We start from the raw sequence: 22,943 nt of genomic DNA, 5'->3' as shown, positions 1-22,943 counted from the left end.
AAGTCACTTTTATTGTAAATAAGCATAGCACATGTTTCAAACACTTCTACATTAATGTGGATGCTACCATGATTACAGATAATCCTGAATGAATTGTGAATAATGATTAGTGAAAAAGTTACAGACGCACAAATATCATAGCCCCAAGACACGCTAACATCTGACTGTTACACAGTATTCAGACCCCTTTACTTTTTCCACATTTTGTTAGGTTATTTTAAATTAATTCAATAGTCCCCCCCCCCCCCCCTCAATCTACACACAATACCCCATAATGACAAAGCAAAAACAAGTTTAGATTTTTAGCAAATTTATTACAAATAAAAAACGGAAATATCACATTTACATATATATTCAGACCCTTTACTCAGTACTTTGTTGAAACATCTTTGGAAGCGATTACAGCCTCGGGTCTTCTTGGGTACACCTGTGTTTGGGGAGTTTCTCCCATTCTTCTCTGCATATCCTCTCAAGCTCTGTCAGGTTGGATGGGGTGCGTTGCTGCACAGCTATTTTCAGGTCTCTCCAGAAATGTTTGATCGGGTTCAAGTCCGGGCTCAGCCTGGACCACTCAAGGACATTCAGAGACTTGTCCCGAAGCCACTCCTGTGTTGTCTTGGCTGTGTGCTTAGGGTCATTGCCCTGTTGGAAGGTAAACTTTCACCCCAGTCTGAGGTCCTGAGCACTCTGGAGCAGGTTTTCATCAAGGATCTCTCTGTACTTTGCTCCGTTAATCTTTGCCTCGATCCTGACTAGTCTCCCAGTCCCTGCTGCTGAAAAACATCCCCACAGCATGATGCTGTTGCCACCACCACCATAATTCACTGTAGGGATTGTGCCAGGTTTCCTCCAGAGGTGACGCTTGGCATTCAGGCCAAAGAGTTCAATCTTGGTTTCATCAGACCAGAGAAGCTCGTTTCTCATGGTCAGGCGTGACGCTTGGTGCCTTTTGGCAATCTCCAAGTGGGCTGTCATGTGCCTTTTACTGAGGAGTGGCTTCTGTCTGGCCACTCTACCATAAAGGCCTGATTGGTAGTGCTGCATAGAAGGCTGTCCTTCTGGAAGATTCTCCCATCTCCACAGAGGAACTCTAGAGCTCTGTCAGAGTGGCCATCAGGTTCTTGGTCACCGCCCTGACCAAGGCCCTTCTCTCCCGAGAAGGTTGGTTTTGTTGGTTCCAAACTTCTTCCATTTAAGAACATTGTTGAGAGAATATATATATATATATATATATATATATATATATATATATTTAAATACATTTTTAGAGGGCTGTAACATAACAAAATCTGGAAAAAGTTAAGGAGTCTGAATACTTCCTGAATGCACTGTACTCCATGAGCCACCCCAGAGATAACCCCCTTGAATTATTTAATTTATTTAATTTAACCTTTATTTAACTAGGCAAGTCAGTTAAGAACAATTTCTTATTTAAAATGACGGCCCAGGAACAGTGCCTTGTTCAGGGGCAGAATGACAGATTTTTACCTTGCCAGCTCTGGGATTCGATCTAGAAACCATTCGGTTACTGGCCCAACGCTCTAACCACTAGGCTACTTGCCACCCCTTGATAGGTGCCCTGCTTTGAAAATCCATACACAAAATTTTACACTCCGATTTATTTTTCAGGCGCTAAGCTATATTCCTCTGCTCCGCAGACACAAAAAAAAAATCTAAATAAGAGCACTTCTTGTTACTCTCACCGACGCCACATTTTCCTCCGACGCATCCCAGATTTTCCTTGAGATGTCCAACAGATCTCCCAGGTAGCATTGGGCCAAAACCCTCACTAACTAAAAACTAGACTAGGCTTGGATTTCACTACACCTTTACTTCTCATTTTCTTTCCTTTTCACCACTGTAACCACACTCATTCTCACTCTGTGCTCTCATCTTCACACAAAGCATCGTCGGTTTCAAACATAACATCCGTTTCCGCCATCATCCGTGCATATCCCAGCTGCCTTGATTAGAAGCAGGTGAGGCTACTTAAGGTGTGTTGGAGAAGGAAGTCCTGCCCCTGCAGGAAACTGGAAGGGGTGATTGGTGGAAGTCAGTATGTGAAGTGAATTTTGTACAAACAGTTTAAAAGCTGGAGCTTCGGGATTTAATAAAATAAAAAAAATAAAGTGGTAAAGTATAAAAGTAATGGCAAGTGGTAAAGTATTATAACAACAGAGAAGCACATTTCAAACATGTTACTAATGAAACATTTCACTCAATGGGTTGTTTCACAAATTGAGTTCCTTTTATGTCCCTCAGACATTATGAGTTTACATTTTGATCAAACACTCAAGTTGGCATTTGGATCAAATAAATCTGCTCTAACTAAACCATGTTAAAAATGTTTTCATTAAAATAAATGATTCCCCCCCCCCCCCCCCCCCCCCCCCGAAAATCCACATTTTGGCATGTACCTCGTCATGTTTGTCTCATTACATGATTTTGCCAAGTTTCCCCCATTGCAAAGCCCTAATTATTTTTTTGCTTTGATGAAGTTCTCTGAAGAAATTATTTATTTATTTTGTATAAATTATTGTAAATTACTTATTTAATGTGATTAGCACTACTACTGCACTACTACTGTTGCATACAACAAGCTTCCAATCGTCAAACCTATTACCATCAACACTCAACTTTTATAGTCATTTGTCTTCATTTAACCTCTTGAGATGGGAAAACATGTTTGTTATGAAGTTAAATGTGCACTTCATGACAGAAGGTTAAACTTAGATTAAATAAATATAATTTCTTTACAAAACAACCCAAAAAGCACTCTATTTGTGGAATGACACCAATCAATATGTTACGTGAAATTGTTCAATCACAAACACTTAAGAAAGGCAGAGGTAATCAAGTAAAACAAATACAAGGTTTTCTAAATGTCGAAAATATCTTACAAAAATGTATTATTTAAATGATTCCAGAAACAAATTTTCACCCTAACCAATTTAAGAGTTTAACTAATCTCTCATGCCAGATCTGTCAGATACTGTCACGCTCTGGCCATAGAGAGGCTTTTATTCTCTATTTTGGTTAGGCCAGGGTGTGACTAGGGTGGGCATTCTAGTTTCTTTATTTCTATGTTTTCTATTTCTTTGTTTTTGGCCGAGTGTGGTTCCCAATCAGAGGCAACTGTCTATCGTTGTCTCTGATTGGGAATCATACTTAGGCAGCCTTTTTCTAACCTGGTTTTTAGTGGGTAGTTTTCTGTATAGTTGATTTGCCTTACAGAACGGTTCATGAACGGTTCATTTTTCTCTTTGTTATTTTGTTTGAGTGTTTTGAGTAATAAAGAATCATGAACACCTACCACGCTGGGCTTTGGTCCGATCCTCATTCTGACGAGAGACGTGACAGACACGGCATCTATGCAATATACTATGAGACACTTTCCTCTGACTCTGCAAAATTACTAAATCACACCTCAATTTGAGGCAGGGAAAAATGGAGGGACAGAGGGGTCCGGTTACACTTTCCTGCTTTCATCCAACCCCACGCCATCCCTCTGTGGTTCTCCTCTCTCTCCCAGAGGCATCGCTCCTTTCCTCCCGAATTCTCCACTCGTCCCAAACAATCCCCTCCTCCCAAGCGGTCTCCTCTTCCCAATCTTTCTCCTCCTAAATGTCGCCTGCACCTGCCTTTTTTGAAATGCCGTCTGCACCTGCTTTTGTTGAGACGGAACAGTGCATTCTTCACCACATCGTTGCGGAGTATACAGACAACAGGGTTGATGCATTGAGGCAACATGAGCAACACCAGCAATGTGACATGCTGGATACTCCATTGCTGAGACAAGTGAAAGGACATAGTTTGCTCTTGTAGTAGTATAGAGGTGGCAGCAGCTGCATTACAAACATGCAGAGGTAGAAGGCTACAGTGCTACAGGCATGGTGGTTGTTTACTTGGCTTACCACAGCTCTTACTTACCACAGCTCGCTTACCACAGCTCTTACCACCTCTGCGAGCCACTTTGCACATGCATCCATAACCGGAGCACATGCATCCATAACCGGAGCACATGCATCCATAACCGGAGCACATGCATCCATAACCGGAGCACATGCATCCATAACCGGAGCACATGCATCCATAACCGGAGCACATGCATCCATAACCGGAGCCACATGCATCCATAACCGGAGCACATGCATCCATAACCGGAGCCACATGCATCCATAACCGGAGCACATGCATCCATAACCGGAGCCACATGCATCCATAACCGGAGCACATGCATCCATAACCGGAGCAGATGCATCCATAACCGGAGCCACATGCATCCATAACCGGAGCCACATGCATCCATAACCGGAGCCACATGCATCCATAACCGGAGCAGATGCATCCATAACCGGAGCAGATGCATCCATAACCGGAGCAGATGCATCCATAACCGGAGCACATGCATCCATAACCGGAGCAGATGCATCCATAACCGGAGCAGATGCATCCATAACCGGAGCAGATGCATCCATAACCGGAGCAGATGCATCCATAACCGGAGCAGATGCATCCATAACCGGAGCACATGCATCCATAACCGGAGCCACATGCATCCATAACCGGAGCCACATGCATCCATAACCGGAGCAGATGCATCCATAACCGGAGCCACATGCATCCATAACCGGAGCACATGCATCCATAACCGGAGCAGATGCATCCATAACCGGAGCAGATGCATCCATAACCGGAGCAGATGCATCCATAACCGGAGCACATGCATCCATAACCGGAGCCACATGCATCCATAACCGGAGCAGATGCATCCATAACCGGAGCCACATGCATCCATAACCGGAGCAGATGCATCCATAACCGGAGCAGATGCATCCATAACCGGAGCCACATGCATCCATAACCGGAGCAGATGCATCCATAACCGGAGCAGATGCATCCATAACCGGAGCAGATGCATCCATAACCGGAGCAGATGCATCCATAACCGGAGCAGATGCATCCATAACCGGAGCAGATGCATCCATAACCGGAGCAGATGCATCCATAACCGGAGCAGATGCATCCATAACCGGAGCAGATGCATCCATAACCGGAGCAGATGCATCCATAACCGGAGCACATGCATCCATAACCGGAGCCACATGCATCCATAACCGGAGCAGATGCATCCATAACCGGAGCCACATGCATCCATAACCGGAGCAGATGCATCCATAACCGGAGCAGATGCATCCATAACCGGAGCAGATGCATCCATAACCGGAGCACATGCATCCATAACCGGAGCCACATGCATCCATAACCGGAGCAGATGCATCCATAACCGGAGCACATGCATCCATAACCGGAGCAGATGCATCCATAACCGGAGCAGATGCATCCATAACCGGAGCAGATGCATCCATAACCGGAGCAGATGCATCCATAACCGGAGCCACATGCATCCATAACCGGAGCAGATGCATCCATAACCGGAGCCACATGCATCCATAACCGGAGCCACATGCATCCATAACCGGAGCAGATGCATCCATAACCGGAGCACATGCATCCATAACCGGAGCCACATGCATCCATAACCGGAGCAGATGCATCCATAACCGGAGCAGATGCATCCATAACCGGAGCACATGCATCCATAACCGGAGCACATGCATCCATAACCGGAGCAGATGCATCCATAACCGGAGCACATGCATCCATAACCGGAGCCACATGCATCCATAACCGGAGCAGATGCATCCATAACCGGAGCACATGCATCCATAACCGGAGCAGATGCATCCATAACCGGAGCAGATGCATCCATAACCGGAGCCACATGCATCCATAACCGGAGCAGATGCATCCATAACCGGAGCAGATGCATCCATAACCGGAGCCACATGCATCCATAACCGGAGCACATGCATCCATAACCGGAGCACATGCATCCATAACCGGAGCAGATGCATCCATAACCGGAGCAGATGCATCCATAACCGGAGCAACATGCATCCATAACCGGAGCAGATGCATCCATAACCGGAGCAGATGCATCCATAACCGGAGCACATGCATCCATAACCGGAGCCACATGCATCCATAACCGGAGCAGATGCATCCATAACCGGAGCAGATGCATCCATAACCGGAGCAGATGCGAGGGCGGGAGAACAGTACCTTTTCCTTCGGCATAAAACGCATTAGATCCTTCAACAGTTGTAGGGTCACAAAACAGTCCTGCAGTGGCTTGGTTAACAGCACTTTGTCCCAGGTTGAGCAGGACATAGCAATCACGACCAACACTGCCACTCAACACCAGCTTAGCACCAAGGCAAGCTGCACACACCTGGAAGTCATTATTCTTAGCTAGTGGATGCTGTGGCAAAAAAAACACGTATCTTTCTATCGCCGTGAGGTTTAAAGTCATCTTGAGAGCTCACGAGGACAGCTGTCATACCACTCAGATGTGTTATGCACCATCAGCCGAAAACCACTGTGCGGCGGAGCAGAAAATAGTATGACAGAGTTAACGCTATGAAAAAGTTATGCAAAAGATTGCAGATCAATGCATTATTTAACAAGGTGCAGGATGGCTGTTCTCTAAAGCTCACCAATCCAATGAGATCGTAGCTGTTCATGGCCAGAAAAGAGAATAATTTATGACAAGAGTCATAAAAATTGAAGTTTTCCCTACAATAATGTGCCGGGAAAAAAACATGTAGATGGATCAAACATGCCTTGATCCTCTTCAACCATTGTCATGTTGAGAAAGCGTGCACTTACCATCAGGCCTCACATCAAAGGGCCTCATGAGCACGGCATTATAAATAAAAAATAATACTAGTAATTACTTTTTTTGATTCGCGTGAGGCCCAACCCATGCTCTGCTCAAGTAGCAGGGGAATTCCACCAGTGGAGGCTCCTCAGAGGAGGAAGGGGAGGATTATACTCCTCAGTGAAATTTCATTAAAAACTATACTAAATATATTCATAAGTCACAAAATAATTGATTAAAACACACTGTTTGCAATGAAGGTCTATAGTACCTTCAACAACACTTTCTGGGGTAGCACCATGGTGTAGCCGGAGGACAGCTAGCTTCCGTTTTCCTCTGGCTACATTGACTTCAATACAAAACCTAGGAGGCTTGTAGGCCTCACCCCCTTCCATAGACCTACATGGTAATTATGACCACTTCCGGAGGACGACCTCCAACCAATCAAAGCTTTTGCAGTGTGAACTGACATGTTGTCCATCCAATCATAGGATTAGGATCAGAGAATGAACCTAGTGTGTTGTATTGGGGTTGTGCCGCAGAGAATTATTGAGGGGGGGGGGGGGGGGGGGGGGGTTCTATGTGGTGAGAAGCCTGGTTAGTTTAAACACGTTTGTCGTCTCTGTACGTTGCGCACCTGTAGCGTGGGTATTTTTGAAACACTTACTTGAGGAGCAGTGCAAGTTTGGTAACAGAATAAATAAAATGTCCCTGTTTTTTGTGACCACACTTGAATATCTACTCAGAACTCAGCTTAAAAAATGTCTGCAGAAAGAATGAGGTGTCTGTTATGATATAACACCTTGAGTTTAAAAACATTTATTTTGGTTATTGAACTACTGTAAGTGAAGTGGATCAAAACCCGTAACAGAATGACACCATGAATCCTTGATCTGTACTATACAGAAATGCATAATTATGAATGTCATTCTCTTCATGGTGATGTATCCTGAATAGGTACACAAAGGTAGAAAAATGTAATATCCTTCTTTGCATGTTTGGGTATTATTCTGCCCACTGGCTATTATTCAAATGTGCTCCGGCCCCAAACAAGACCGAATTTGGTTGGTCCAGACCGGGAGAGGCGAAACGGACACACCTGGTGCCCAAATTGATGACATATGTCACGCAGCTGAGAGTCGAGTGGAAACGTTTGAATTTGGTTCAGTTAGTCTTCCTGATGAGCCGTTCCCAGGGGTGTAAATTTAGGTAGGTCCCTTCCGGTTTCGTTTGCTTCCATTTATGAAACATTTTGCAACAGACTGGGCATAATAACTAGGCTACCCCCCTGTTAAAGTTAATGCTGGCTAGCTTGCAACAACAGTAGCTTGGCATTTAGTAAGTGATGTCTAATACGATAGGCGACTTTTAGTATTGGTCACCAATTGGTCTGCATGTCACTGTCACATGCCAATCAGCTAACGTAACAACAAGCTGTGCGAATGACCAGTGCAACGGTGTTGTAAGCTACTGTTGTTGCAAGCTAGCCAGCATTAACTTTAGTAGGGGGGTAGGGCAGCAGTATCACGTCGCTTGTGGTAGCTACGTGGCCAATTTGTTTAATCCCACAGAAAGAACTTGTAATATTGGTTGAAACCATCTGGATGTCACCGTGATACAGTCTACTGCTCAATGGGGAGAGTTTGAGCTGCAAGCTGGCAAGCTGACAACACAACAGCTGTGCTGGGGCACAGTGTCCTTCGCTCCCGCGTGTCGATCACTGCTGTCCTGCAGCGCAGATCATCCGTTATATTGACCAGATACTGTAGTGGCCACTCTAACAATGAAAATAAAAGTCTTAAAAAAAGGGAAGGCAGTCGGGAGGAGGCGAGATCAGGTGGGACGATTCTAGCCAATGAGAGAACAGATACCCGTGTGGACAACAGGCCCATTCTGTGTTCTTTTTTTCTCATAACTCACTCGTAACAACCTAATCATTGTGACATTTAAATTTGATCAAATAAGCCACTTGTTGATCACTGCTGTCTGTAGCTCAGACTAGGAGAATTAACGTAGCAGGTTAGACGAATAAGGTTAAACTGTATCCCATCTAGACATGACCCCAAAACAAGGCCAATAATAATAGTGTGTGCTTTCCAGTTAATTTTGGTATGGTGATTTTCACATGTTAATTTTCACATATACATTTACATTTTGGTCCTTTAGTAGACATTCTTATCAAATCAAAAAAACAAGGGGGGGGAGGGAGTGGTATCAATGTTAATAGTCCGGACGGCCATTTGATTAATTGTTCCGCAGTCTTATGGCTTGGGGTAGAAGGTGTCAAGGAGCCTTTTGGTCCTAGACTTGGCTCCTTTACCGTAGCAAAGAGAATAATCAATGACTTGGGTGACTGGAGTCTTTGACAATACATTTTTTGGGCCTTCTTATGACACCGTCTTGTATATAGGTCCTGAATGTCAGGAAGCTTGGCCCCTTTGATGTACTGGGCTGTACGCACTACCCTCTGTAGCACCTTAAGGTCAGATGCTGAGCAGTTGCCATACCAGGTGGTGCAGCTGTAGAACCTTGAGGATCTGGGACCCATGCCAACTCTTTTCAGTCTCCTGAGGGGGAAAAGGTGTTGTCGTGCCCTCTTCACGACTGTCTTGGTGTTTTTGGACCAGGATAGTTTGTTGGTGATGTGGATACCAAGGAACTTGAAACTTTCGACCTGCTCCACTTCAGCCCCGTCAATGCTAATGGGGGTCTGTTTGGCCCTCCTTTTCCTATAGTCCGCAATCAGCTACTTTGACTTTCTCACATTGAGAGAGAGGTTGTTGTCCTGGCACCACACTGCCAGGTCTCTGACCTCTTCCCTGTAGGCTGTCTCATTGTTGTCGGTGATCAGGCCTACCACTGTTGTGTCATCAGCAAAATCAATGATGGTGTTGGAGTCGTGCTTGACCACAGAGTCGTGGGTGAACAGGGAGTACAGCAGGGGACTAAGCAAGCACCCCTGAGGGACCCCCGTGATGAGGATCAGCGTGGCAGATGTGTTGGTGCCTGGGGGGAGGCGTCAGGAAGTCCAGGATCCAATTGCAGAGGGAGGTGTTTCATCCCAGGGTCCTTAGCTTAGTGATGATATTTGCGGGCACTATGGTGTTGAACGCTGAGCTGTAGTCAATGAACAGCACTCTTACATAGGTGTTCCTTCCTTTTGTCCAGGTGGGAAAGGGCAGTGCGATTGAGATTGCATCATGAAATGTAGCCTACACATTTTGTGCTCTTGTAGGAAACAGTACCTCCCCATTGCTGATGTATACTTATCTATAACTGGGCTAATAGCTCGCTAACTATATCAACAAATGTGCACAAGCAAGAGTACTAATGTTACCAGTGTGTGTGAGTGTTACACTACTTCTACCCAGAGGCTTGTGCTTTTTTCATCAGCTTTAGCTGAGCTGCTTTATCGCAATTTCAACGCTTGCCTTGGAGCTCCAGTATCAAACGACGTACAACGACTTGCACGATTTAACGAACAAACATGAGCACTCAATGGTCCTGCCGACCAAGGATCCATGTGCGCTGTTGACCAGAGCTCTCTGCCTGCCTTCTCCCCGCCTGCCCTGGTCTTTCTCTACCATTATTGTACAGGTGCCCTCGTCACTTTCTCTCTCGGACCTTTGCTCGTCTACATCATTGACTTTTTTTTTGTTGATCAGCGGTTGAACTATTTGATTAGTGACTTTTAGGGCATTTAACAAACATGATGCTGTTGTTCATTTTGCTGGTGTCTACCCTTGGCTTTTGCAAAGTTGGCGATACATTTAGAGCCTGTTGCACTGTGAATGAGGAAATATATTGTAACGACCCTGGGTTTATAAGCACGGAAATCGACCCTGCCGCACGAGCATGCTTTTGCGGCACAGTCGATAGCGCGCCGGAACCTCGGGCTAGAAGGTCGAGACCTGCTCCCTGCTGTTTCATTACAATATGATTGTTTGTCCCTCGAGTATTGTGAGAAACCCCGCGCTTGCTCCGGAAATGCACATGAGAACTATGCACATTTCTCCCGAACAATATGGGAGAAATCGGACTCTTGCGCTTACATGTCAGGACTGTTCTCTTAGTACTTAACCATGTCTCTGGACTTTACACATCTCCTGAAATATTAAAGACTCTGGATTCTCGTTCAAATGCTGTCTGTAACTCCAAATGTTGTAACCCTCGATCTAGACTTGCCATTATCTTGCTGCTTCTTCAGTCTGGAAATGTCCAGTCTAATCCAGGTCCTGACATTCTTACCCCTGCCGAATTAAGTAGTCAGAGTGGCCTGAAGTTTTTGCATATGAATGTAAGAAGTCTTCTGCCGAAGCTTGATTTTGGCAATATATGGCTAAAACCTGCCCGAATCGGATGTATTTATGCTTTCTGAAACCTGGCTTAAAAAATATATTACAGACAAAAATATTGGCATAAATGGTTACAATGTTTTTCGTACAGATCGTAAATCTAAGGGTGGTGGTGTTGCTGTATATGTAAAAGACAAGTTCTCGGTGGTCGTTCTGACTTCTGTTACTAAACCTAAGCAATTTGAATATCTGTCTTTGAACCTAAACATTGGCTCATCTTTAAATATGGTTGTATCTTGTTGTTCTAGACCTCCATCTGCTGCTGTTGGCTCTCTGGGTTGTATTTTCAAATTGTTTTCACAGAATGTCAATTCTGAGTTTGTCCTGATGGGTGATCTGAATCAGGCTGGTTAACATCTAGCTCTGATCACCTTAAAATTCTGTGCAATACCTACAATCTCACTCAGATTGTCAACAGTGTAACTAGGTTGAATATAAAATATCCTCTGAAATCCCCTTTGATTGATTTGATCTTAACCAATACTCCTCATCGTTTTAATGCTTCTGGTATTTTTGCAAATGACATAAGTTATCACTGTGCTATTTCCTGTGTGAGAGATGGTAAAATTCCTAAGAAATCGCCACGTGTTATTATGAAAAGAAACTGGAAGTGATTTGATATTCAAGGTTTTTTACATGATGTATCTGGCATTGAATGGAATAGAATGGAATGAATCCCTGAAGTTGAACTAGCCTTTTCTTCCTTCCACAACGCATTCCAGGATGTATGCAATAGGCATGCCCCTTTAAAAAAAAAAAAATCAGGATTAAGGGCAGAGAGAACCCTTGGTTTACTAAGGAACTTACACAAATTATAAGGGAACGAAATGCTATGTAGGCTAAAACAAGAGGAACTTGTTTGGCAGATGATTGGATGGCTTTTAAATGTTTTCGAAATATGGGTGTGGCTATGATCCGTAAATTGAAAGCAGACCACTACCTGAAATCTACTTCACAAAATTTAAATAATCCATCCAAATTTTGGCAAGTAGTGAAAGGTTTGGAGTGCAGAAAAGATACACAGCTTCCTAAACAATTGTTGGTTGACACACAGATTGTAACTGAGAGAACCTCCATTCTGAAAGCCTTGAAACAGCATTTTTTAGATGCAGGCAGTTTATTTGAAAAGGTCAAAGGTATAATTGAGCCCCCTATAAATTTACTTGACACCCCTGTGCACTCCTTCACCAGGTTCTCCTTTTCATCCTTCTCTGTTTCAGAAGTGTGTAAAGCCCTGAAATAAATTGATTTTTAAAAATCCCCTGGCCCTGATGAACTAGACCCCTGCCTCCTACACCTAGCCACAGGCATCATTGCTCCCCCCATGTATTTTTTACCTTACACTTGATGTTAAGGAAATCCCCAAGTTATGGAAATCTGCTTTTGTACTGCCTCTCCTGAAAGGTGGAGATCCCTCGCTACTTGACAACCATCGACCCATATCAAAATTGTCTGTACTGTCAAAGGTACTGGAGGTAGCTAAAGGCCTACTTCCAAGAAAACAACATCTTAAATGGAATGCAATCAGGTTTTTAGGTCTGGCCACAGCACTGTTTCAGCAACATTGAAGGTTTTAAATGACATCCACTGTGCTCTTGATAAGAAGTTACATTGTATGTCTGTTTTTATTGATTTGTCGAAGGCTTTTGACACCGTGGACCATGCTGTGTTAGTGCAAAGGTTAAAATGTTGTGGAATTACTGGTCATGCTCTAGATAGGTAATTTATAAACCAATCAAATCATACACAATGTGTAATGGCGGATGGTTGTTTGCTGCACTGAAAGTAAAGGTGCTGAATAATTTTGCACGCCCAATTTTTCAGTTTTTGATTTGTTAAAAAAGTTTGAAATATCCAATAAATGTCGTTCCACTTCATGATTGTGTCCCACTTGTTGTTGATTCTTCACAAAAAAATACAGTTTTATATCTTTATGTTTGAAGCCTGAAATGTGGCAAAAGGTCGCAAGTTCAAGGGGGCCGAATACTTTCGCAAGGCACTGTAAATCTGAGTCCATAGAGGTGTGCTCAGGTGTTCCTCAAGGTTCTATTTTTGGCCCACTGTTCATTTTGTATATCAACAACATTGGGGATCTTATTGAAACAGCAGATGTTCATTTTTATGCAGATGATACTGTTCTTTATTCAAGTGGTAGTAGTTTATCTTAAGCTTTTGAAAATGCCCAAAGAGCATTTAACATCATACAACAGAATCTGTGTGATTTAAAGCTGATTCTAAATTCGGGTAAAACAAAATGCATGGTATTTTCAAATGCCTGGCATGTTACAAATCATGTCATTGCTACATTGGCCGGACATACTATAGAGCAAGTTAAAGTGTACAAATATTTGGGTGTGTGGGTTGATGATACGCTGAGCTTCACTGTGCATGTAGAGAACTTGATAAGGAAGCTAAAGCTGAAAATAGGTTTTAATTACCGGCATAAGGCTTGTTTTTCTTTTGAGGCCAGGAAGGAGCTCGTACGATGTACATTACTGTCGGTTTTAGATTTTAGTGATGTTATATATATGCAGGGCTCAGCCACTACCCTGACAGCACTTGATTCAGTGTATCATGCAGCCCTCATGCAGCCCATGACAAATCAGAAGGCTTAAACACTGGTAGGCTTAAACACTAGTATACACTGATTTATAAGGCCATATTGGGTAAAATGCCACCTCAGCTGTGCATCTCTGCAGTTCATCCAGAGTGATCATGGGCCTCTTGGCTGCATCTCTGATCAGTATACACTGATTTATAAGGCCATATTGGGTAAAATGCCACCTCAGCTGTGCATCTCTGCAGTTCATCCAGAGTGATCATGGGCCTCTTGGCTGCATCTCTGATCAGTCTTCTCCTTGTATGAGCTGAAAGTTTAGAGGGACGGCCAGGTCTTGGTAGATTTGCAGTGTTCTGATACTCCTTCCATTTCAATATTATCGCTTGCACAGTGCTCCTTGGGATGTTTAAAGCTTGGGAAATCTTTTTGTATCCAAATCCGGCTTTAAACTTCTTCACAACAGTATCTCGGACCTGCCTGGTGTGTTCCTTGTTCTTCATGATGCTCTCTGCGCTTTTGACGGACCTCTGAGACTATCACAGTGCAGGTGCATTTATACGGAGACTTGATTTTTATTTTTTTTATTTTACCTTTATTTAACCAGGCAAGTCAGTTAAGAACAAATTCTTATTTTCAATGACGGCCTGGGAACAGTGGGTTAACTGCCTGTTCAGGGGCAGAACGACAGATTTGTACCTTGTCAGCTCGGGGGTTTGAACTCGCAACCTTCCGGTTACTAGTCCAACACTCTAACCACTAGGCTACCCTGCCGCCCCGAGGTGGATTGTATTTATCATCATTAGTCATTTAGGTCAACATTGGATCATTCAGAGATCCTCACTGAACTTCTGGAGAGAGTTTGCTGCACTGAAAGTGAAGGGGCTGAATAATTTTGCACAACCAATTTTTCCGTTTTTCATTTGTTAAAAAAGTTTGAAATATCCAATAAATGTCGTTCCACTTCATGATTGTGTCCCACTTGTTGTTGATTCTTCTAAAAAAAAACACAGTTTATATCTTTATGTTTGAAGCCTGAAATGTGGCAAAAGGTCGCAAAGTTCAAGGGGGCCGAATACTTTCGCAAGGCACTGTATCTCTGTTTTTTTTAGTCAGTACCAAAAATTAGAACAGGTCATGGTAGAAATAGTTTTAGTTACTTAGCACCGTGGTCCTGGAATTCTCTCCTGAACATTTTAAAATGTGATGATCTAGTTTCGTTGGTGGAGTTTGAACACTTGATCGATGTATATATCATAGAAGAGTGTAATTGTTTTTGGGCCAGCTGTTTTTAGTCAATATGTTTGTGTTTGTGTAATTGTTGTACTGTATGTGTGTTTATAGTTTTGTTTAATGTTGTGTTAGTGTATGTAAGTTGTTTTGTCTGAAACGTTGTTTCCCCTGCTGCTATTGGACCAGGTCTCTCTTGGAAAAGAGATGTTATCTCAATGAGAAAAAACCTGTATCAATAAAGGTACAATTTAAAAAATAAAATCATCTCTGGATCTGTTGGGGCCGTATGCGAATTAGAGTGGGTCTAGGGTTTCCGGCATAATGGTGTTGATGTGAGCCATGACCAGCCTTTCATGAGTGACTTATAGTCAGTGCATTCAACTAAGGTAGATAAAAATGTAAAAAAACATATCACTCATAGCAAGTAAAACATTTCTGTAACCGTTACTGCAAATGTTGTTGCTGTTCGGGCCGGCTACTTGCAAATGTATTTCTGTATTTTAATTTCATGAAATACATTTCAAAATACAAGTATCTTGTAGTTTATTTTGATACATTGATCTTTATGGTATTTTGTAATTGTATTTTGTAATTTTGCCCATCTCTGCCTGTCACCCCTCTGCATTAAAATCTTGTAAACCCAAGTACTTCTCTGCAGCTACCAGCACAACACCGATGTTATGTGATTTAAGTTCCATTTCTGCGGTACTGTTGATAACCATTGCAATGAACACTAAAAAGCCAACCTTACTAAAGATTTCATTTGTAGGCTGATCCCTCAACCTTGACCCATCTTCCTCCACTCTCATCACTGCCTCAGCATACGACACCTTCTGTACTACTCTGACCCTGGCAACCACAACCAGCTTCTCTCACACCGGACACTTCTGACCCCCATCAACATGGACACCCCTACAGTTAACACATACCGCTTCTTTTGCCGAAACGACACATTCCTTGTACCATGCCCTCCTGCACACTTCTCACATCTAGGAATCTCCCTCCTACACACTGCTGCAACATCACCATAAGTTTGGCATCTGAAACACCGCTGCGGGATTGGAAAAAAAGCTATTGCGCGATAACTGATATATCCTAACATGACTTTGTCAGGTAAAGGACTGACAGTGACTCTTTTGTTTCGCCACCGGGTCTGCATTGCACCAAACAGCCGGCGTCCGAGACACTGGGAATCTTCAACTTCAGTTGATCCACCTTCACACCAGTAATCACTCCTGTAAATGGCACCCTGTTCCTGAGAGCAAAGCAAGTAACAGGTATTTCCCTCTGGACAGAAGAAGCACAACAAATAATCACAAGTCCACTTCGGGTTACTTTCACCAACTCAACAGTACCCAACAATTTTTTTTCACCCTGAGTAAACATATGGCTCAGCCAAAAGGCAGGGGTCCACTTTCTCCAATAACTGGACTAGATTAATCTTTATCTTGACCATTGGACCATCGAGCTCTGAGATCTTTACCACACCTGCCACCGCAGGTACTTGATCCTTACTCTCTTCCAATTCACCTCCAGAGCTATTGGAGTATGGCTCATTCTGTTTGTACTTGACCCCAATCATCCTCGACGCCCCAGTCTTCCTCATTACTGCTAGCTTCATCGGAAAACAAATAACCGACTTCCAGCCATCTCTCAACGACAACACACTTGGAATTACACTTTCAGCAAAATCCTTATCACTTTCACTCTCAGACTTCTTGTTCCACATGTCTCCACTGCTACTTTTCCTTTGCGTCTCTTGACCGCCACCATGGTAGGCTTCCCTCCCAAATGCCGCGTTTGGGTGCCTGTCTGATGATCATTGCTCCTACTTTTCTTGTTCTTCTTTGACTTCGGCATGGCTCCTAATTGAATAGCTTTTAACTGTTGCAAGAGTGTCAATCCTCAAAGCTATGAGCCGACGGTCGTTCTTCGAAAGACCAGCTAAATACTTAGCTACGTTGTTGTTTACCAACCTCGCATGCCCTGGGGATGGCTCATTAGCCCGACTGACTGAACTGACTGAACCATATGTTTGTCTCCATTCAACTCAGCTCGACATAACAGAACATTCAGACCCCTTGACATTTTCCACATTTTGTTACAGCCTTATTCTAAAAATTTATTAAATAAAATAAAATCCTCATCAATCTACACACAATACCCCATAATGACAAAACAAGATCATCCTTGAGATATTTCTACAATTGTATTGGATTCCACCTGTGGTAAATTCAATTGATTGGACATGATTTGGAAAGGCTCACACCTGTCTATATAAGGTCCTACAGTTGACAGTGCATGTCAGAGCAAAAACCAAGCCATGAGGTTAAAGGAATTGTCCGTAGAGCTCAGAGACAGGATTGTGTCGAGGCACAGATCTGGAGAAGGGTACCAAAAATTACTTGCAGAAATGAAGGTCCCCAAGAACCCAGTGGCCACCGTCATTCTTCAATGGAAGTTATGAACCACCAACACTCTTCCTAGAGCTGTCCGCCCGGAAAAACTGAGCAATTGGAGGAGAAGGGCCTCGGTCCGGGAGGTCACTGACAGTGCTCCAGAGTTCCTCTGTGGAGATGGGAGAACCTTCCAGAAGGACAACGATCTCTGCAGCACTCCAGCAATCAGGCCTTTATTGTAGAGTGGCTAGACAGAAGCCACTCCTCAGTAAAACGCACATGACAGTCCGCTTGTAGTTTCCCAAAAGGCATGGTTGGTGGAAGAATCATGGTGGGGGGGGGGGGGGGGTGTTTTTCAGCGTCTGGGATTATGATCTTATGTCATCGCTGCAACTCCCCAACGGGCTCGGGAGAGGCGAAGGTCGAGTCATGTGTGCTCCGAAACATGACCCGCCAAACCGCTCCTCTTAACATCTGCTCGCTTAACCCGGAAGCCAGCCGCACCAATGTGTCGGAGTAAACACCATTCAACTGACAACCGAAGTCAGCCTGCAGGCGCTCGGCACGCCACAATGAGTCGCTAGAGCGCGATGAGCCAAGTAAAGCCTCTCGGCCAAACCGTCCCCTAACCCGGACATCGCTGGGAAAATTGTACACCACCCTATGGGACTCCTGGTCATGGCCTGTAATGATACAGCCTGGGATCAAACCCCACTGCGGCACATCGGGAGCCGCTACAGAGAGTTCCTTGATGAAAACCTACTCCAGAGCACTTAGGACCTCAGATTGGAGCGAAGGTTCACCTTCCAACAGGACAATGACCCTTTGTCAACAAAACAAAGGAGATGATCGTGGACTTCAGGAAACAGCAGAGGGAGCACCCCACTATCCACATTGATGGGACAGCAGTGGAGAAGGTGGGACGTTTTAAGTTCCTCTGCGTACACATCAAGGACAAACTGAAATGGTCCACACACACTGACAGTGTGGTGAAGAAGGCCCAACAGCGCCTCTTCAACCTCAGGTGGCTGAAGAAATTTGGTTTGTCAACTAAAACCCTCACACAATTTTACAGATGCACAATTGAGAGCATCCTGTCTGGCTGCATCACCTCCAACTGCACTTCCCACACCCGCAAGGCTCTACAGAGGGTGGTGTGGTCTGTACAATGCATCACGGGGGGCAACAATCACCCGAGCCACTGCCTGTTCACCCCGCTACCATCCAGAAGGTGAGGTCAGTACAGGTGCATCAAAGCTGGGACCAAGAGACTGAAAAACAGATTCTATCTCAAGGCCATCAGACTGTTAAACAGCCATCACTAACACAGAGAGGCTGCTGCCTACATACAGACTTGAAATCATTGGCCACTTTAATAAATGGATCACTAGTCACTTTAATAATGCCACTTTAATAATGTCTACATATCTTGCATTACTCATCTCCTTTGTATACACTTTATTTTATACCATCTATTGCATCTTGCCTATGCCACTCTGTCATTGCCCATCCATATATGTATGTGTCACACCCTGATCTGTTTCATCTGTCTTTGTGCTTATCTCCATCCCCCTCCAGGTGTCGCCAATCTTCCCCATTATCCCCAGTGTATTTATACACGTGTTCTCTGTTTGTCTGTTGCCAGTTCGTTCCGTTTTTGTGAAACCTACCCCCCCCCCCCCCCCCCCCCCCCCGCTACTGTCTGTTCTAGTTCCTGTCTTATAGTTTTTACCGGTTTTGACCATTCTGCTTACCCTGACCCTGCCTGCCATTCTGTACCTTGCCACACCACACTGGATTACTGACCCCTGCCTGCTCTGACGCTGAGACTGCCTGCCGTTCTGGACCTTTTGCACCCTATCTGGATTACTGACCTCTGCCTGCCCTTGACCTGTCATTTTGCCTGCCCCTGTACTAGTAATACACTTTTGCTACTTCGACACTGTCTGCATCTGGGTCTTACCTGAAACGTGATAATATGTATGTATTCCTATTCCTTTAGTTAGATTTGTGTGTATTAGATAGTTGTGGAACTGTTAGATTACATGTTAGATATTTCTGCACTGTCGGAACTAGAAGCACAAGCATTTCGCTTCACTGCAATAACATCTGCTAAACGTGTGTATGTGACCAATAAAACTTGATTTGATTGGAGCACACAGCCAAAACGCAGGAGTGGCTTCGGGACAAGTCTCTGAATGTCCTTGAGTGGCCCAGCCAGAGCCCGGACTTGAAGCCAATCCAACTTCTCTGGAGAGACCTGAAAATAGCTGTGCAGCAACACTCCCTATCCAACCTGATTAGATGATCTGCAGAGAAGAATGGGAGAGACTCCCCAAATACAGGTGTGCCAAGCTTGTAGCGTCATACCCAAGAAGACTCAAGGCAGTAATCACTGCCAAAAGGTGCTGAGTACAGGGTCTGAATATTATGTAAATGTGATATTTACGTTGTTTTTTTTGTTGCTACAATTTCTAAAAACCTGTTTTTGCTTTGTCATTATGGGGTATTGGGTGTAGATTGAGGGGGTAAAATGACTAAATCAATTTTAGAATAAGGCTGTAATGTAACAAAATGTGGAAAAAGTCAAGGGGTCTGAATACTTTTCCGAACGCACTGTACTTCATCAGTTTAGTGCACCAGGCATGTCCGTATAGACCCGTCCAGACCGGACCAAATTTGTCCAAATCCTATACACCTGTATGTCTATGTCTAAGTTTGGACATCACAGTAGAGTGCAGTACAGCAAAGCAGAGTAGAGTAAAGCAGAGCAAAGCAGGGGTTCTGAAAGTGGGGTGCTGGGAGTCCGTGGCCAGATATATGTACTTGTATTTTTTATTAATATTACTAACAACAACAGATTAAACAAATTTGGCCAGAGTTGCAAAGAAAAAGGCATATCTCAGATTGGCCAAAATAATTAAAGATTAAGATGGGCAAAAGAACACAGCCACTGGACAGAGGAACTCTGCCTAGAAGGCCATCATCCCAGAGTCGCCTCTTCACTGTTGACGTGTAGACTGGTGTTTTGCGGGTACTATTTAATGAAGCTGCCAGTTGAGGACTTGTGGGGCGTCTGTTTCTCAAACTAGACACTCTGATATACTTGTCCTCTTTCTCAATTGTGCACCGGGGCCTCCCACTCTTTCTATTCTGGTTAGAGACAGTTTGCGCTGTTCTGTGAAGGAAGTAGTACACAACGTTGTACAATATCTTCCGTTTTTTGGCAGTTTCGCATGGAATAGCCTTAATTTCTCAGAACAACAATAGACTGATGAGTTTCAGAAGAAAGTCTTTGTTTCTGGCCATTTTGAATCTGTAATCGAACACGCAAATGCTGATGCTCCAGATACTCAACTAGTCTAAAAAAGGACAGTTTTATTGGTTCTTTAATCAGAACAACAGATTTCAGCTGTGCTAACTTAATTGCAAAAAGGTTTTCTATTTCTGATCAATTAGACTTTTTGAAATGATAAACTTGGATTAGCTAACACAACACGCCAGTGGAACACAGGAATGATGGTTGCAGATAATGAGCCTCTGTACGCCTATGTAGATATTCCATAAAAAATCTGCCGTTTCCAATAGTCATTTACAATATAAACGATGTCTACACTGTATTTCTGATCAATTTGATGCTATTTTAATGGACAAAAAAACGTGCTTTTCTTTCAAAAACAAGGTAATTTCAAAAGGTTTGAGAACCCCTGGAGTAGAGTTGAGTACAGTACAGTAGAATAAATTACAGTAAAGTAAAGAGTATAGTTCAGTAAAGTGTAATACAGTAGAGTAGAGTTCAGTACAGATGTCTCATTTTATTTTATTTAACCTTTATTTAACCTTTATTTAACTAGGTCAGGTAAGAACAAATTCTTATTTACGACCTACCTCGGCCAAACTCTCCCCTAACCCGGATGACGCTGGGCAATGGGACTCCCGATCACGGGCCGGTTGTGATACAGCCCGGGATCGAACCCGGGTCTGTAGTGACTGACGCCTCTAGCACTGGGATGCAGTGCCTTAGACCGCTTCTCCACTCTGTCCCAAAGTAGACTACAATACAGTGCATTGTACTGAACTCTACTCTAGTGTGCTCTACTCTACGTTCTTTACTGTCCTGTACTGTACTCTACTATGCTCTACTGTACTGTGCTCTACTGCAATTGTGGTTTGTGACTACGATGATTTCCCATTGTGCCCAATTGCTGCCATTCTGTTACAGATTTTTCGGTCAATCTGTTACCGACCTGGTAACAGAGTGACACGTTTTAATCACTTAAAACCCTATAACTAATTGGTAGGTCTACCTTTACTTGTTACTTCTGTGAACTTTCATTATCCTTCCTCCTCATGAGGGAGAGAAGCTAAACCATATCTTAAAGATATGTGAGTTTTTGCTAACAGAATGAGACAGATGAGACACTAGGCAATATTTCAGATAGGCAAATTAGTTGGCAGGGGCCATGATCGTGTTTTGATGTATTTCTAATACATTTTACGACTTTATCTAGTAAAGTATTTTAAGACCCCCGATGAGCTAAAACACAGTAAACATTTATCAAACTTCTTAACCTCCTCAGAGGAGGTCAGAGGAATGTTAGAAACCCCAGTGAATGGGGATTCTAAATATGGGAAGAGGGCTGCGCTCTCAGAAAGACACTTGAAAATGTTCCAGCTCAGCCTGGAATTAGCATGTGAATGGCATAGGAATGGGGGTTGTTCTTTTGAAATGCATCAAAGTGTTTACGGAATGTACCTTCAAATTGCCAGAAGAAGTCCTTCAGAACCTTTAAAGAAAGGGGTTGTTTTCATGTAAGGATATACAGTTGAAGTCAGAAGTTTACATACACCTTAGCCAAATACATTTAAGATCAGTTTTTCACAATTCCTGACACTTAATCCTAGTAGAAATTCAGTTTTAGGTCATTTAGGATCACCACTTTATTTTAAGAATGTGAAATGTCAAAATAATAGCAGAGAGAATGATTTATTTCAGCTTTTATTTGTTTTATCACATTCCCAGTGGGTCAGAAGTTTACATACACTCAATTAGTATTTGGTAGCATTGCCTTTAAATTGTTTAACTTGGGTCAAACGTTTTGGGTAGCCTTCCACAAGCTTCCCACAATAAGTTGGGTGAATTTTGGCCCATTCCCTATGACAGAGCTGGTTTGTAGGCCTCCTTGCTCGCACACGCTTTTTCAGTTCTGCCCACCAATTTTCTGTAGGATTGAGTTCAGGGCTTTGTGATGGCCACTCCAATACCTTGACTTTGTTTTCCTTAAGCCATTTTGCCACAACTTTGGAAGTATGCTTGACGTCATTGTTCATTTGGAAGACCCATTTGCAACCAAGCTTTAAACTTCCTGACTGATGTCTTGAGATGTTGCTTCAATATATCCATGTAATTTTCCTGCCTCATGGTGCAATCTATTTTGTGAAGTGCATCAGTCCCTCCTGCAGCAAAGCACCCCGACAACATGATGCTGCCACCCCCGTGCTTCACAGTTGGGATGGTGTTCTTCGGCTTGCAAGCCTCCCCCTTTTTTCATCTAAGCATAACGATGGTCAATATGGCCAAACAGTTATATTTTTGTTTCATCAGACCACAGGACATTTCTCCAAAAAGAACGATCTTTGTCTCCATGTGCAGTTGCAAACCGTAGTTTGGCTTT

Source organism: Oncorhynchus mykiss, chromosome 2 (assembly GCF_013265735.2).
Source record: "Oncorhynchus mykiss isolate Arlee chromosome 2, USDA_OmykA_1.1, whole genome shotgun sequence".
In the NCBI taxonomy this organism is placed as follows: domain Eukaryota; kingdom Metazoa; phylum Chordata; class Actinopteri; order Salmoniformes; family Salmonidae; genus Oncorhynchus; species Oncorhynchus mykiss.
The sequence above is the reverse complement of the archived record's forward strand: the minus strand, read 5'-3'. Positions refer to the sequence as shown.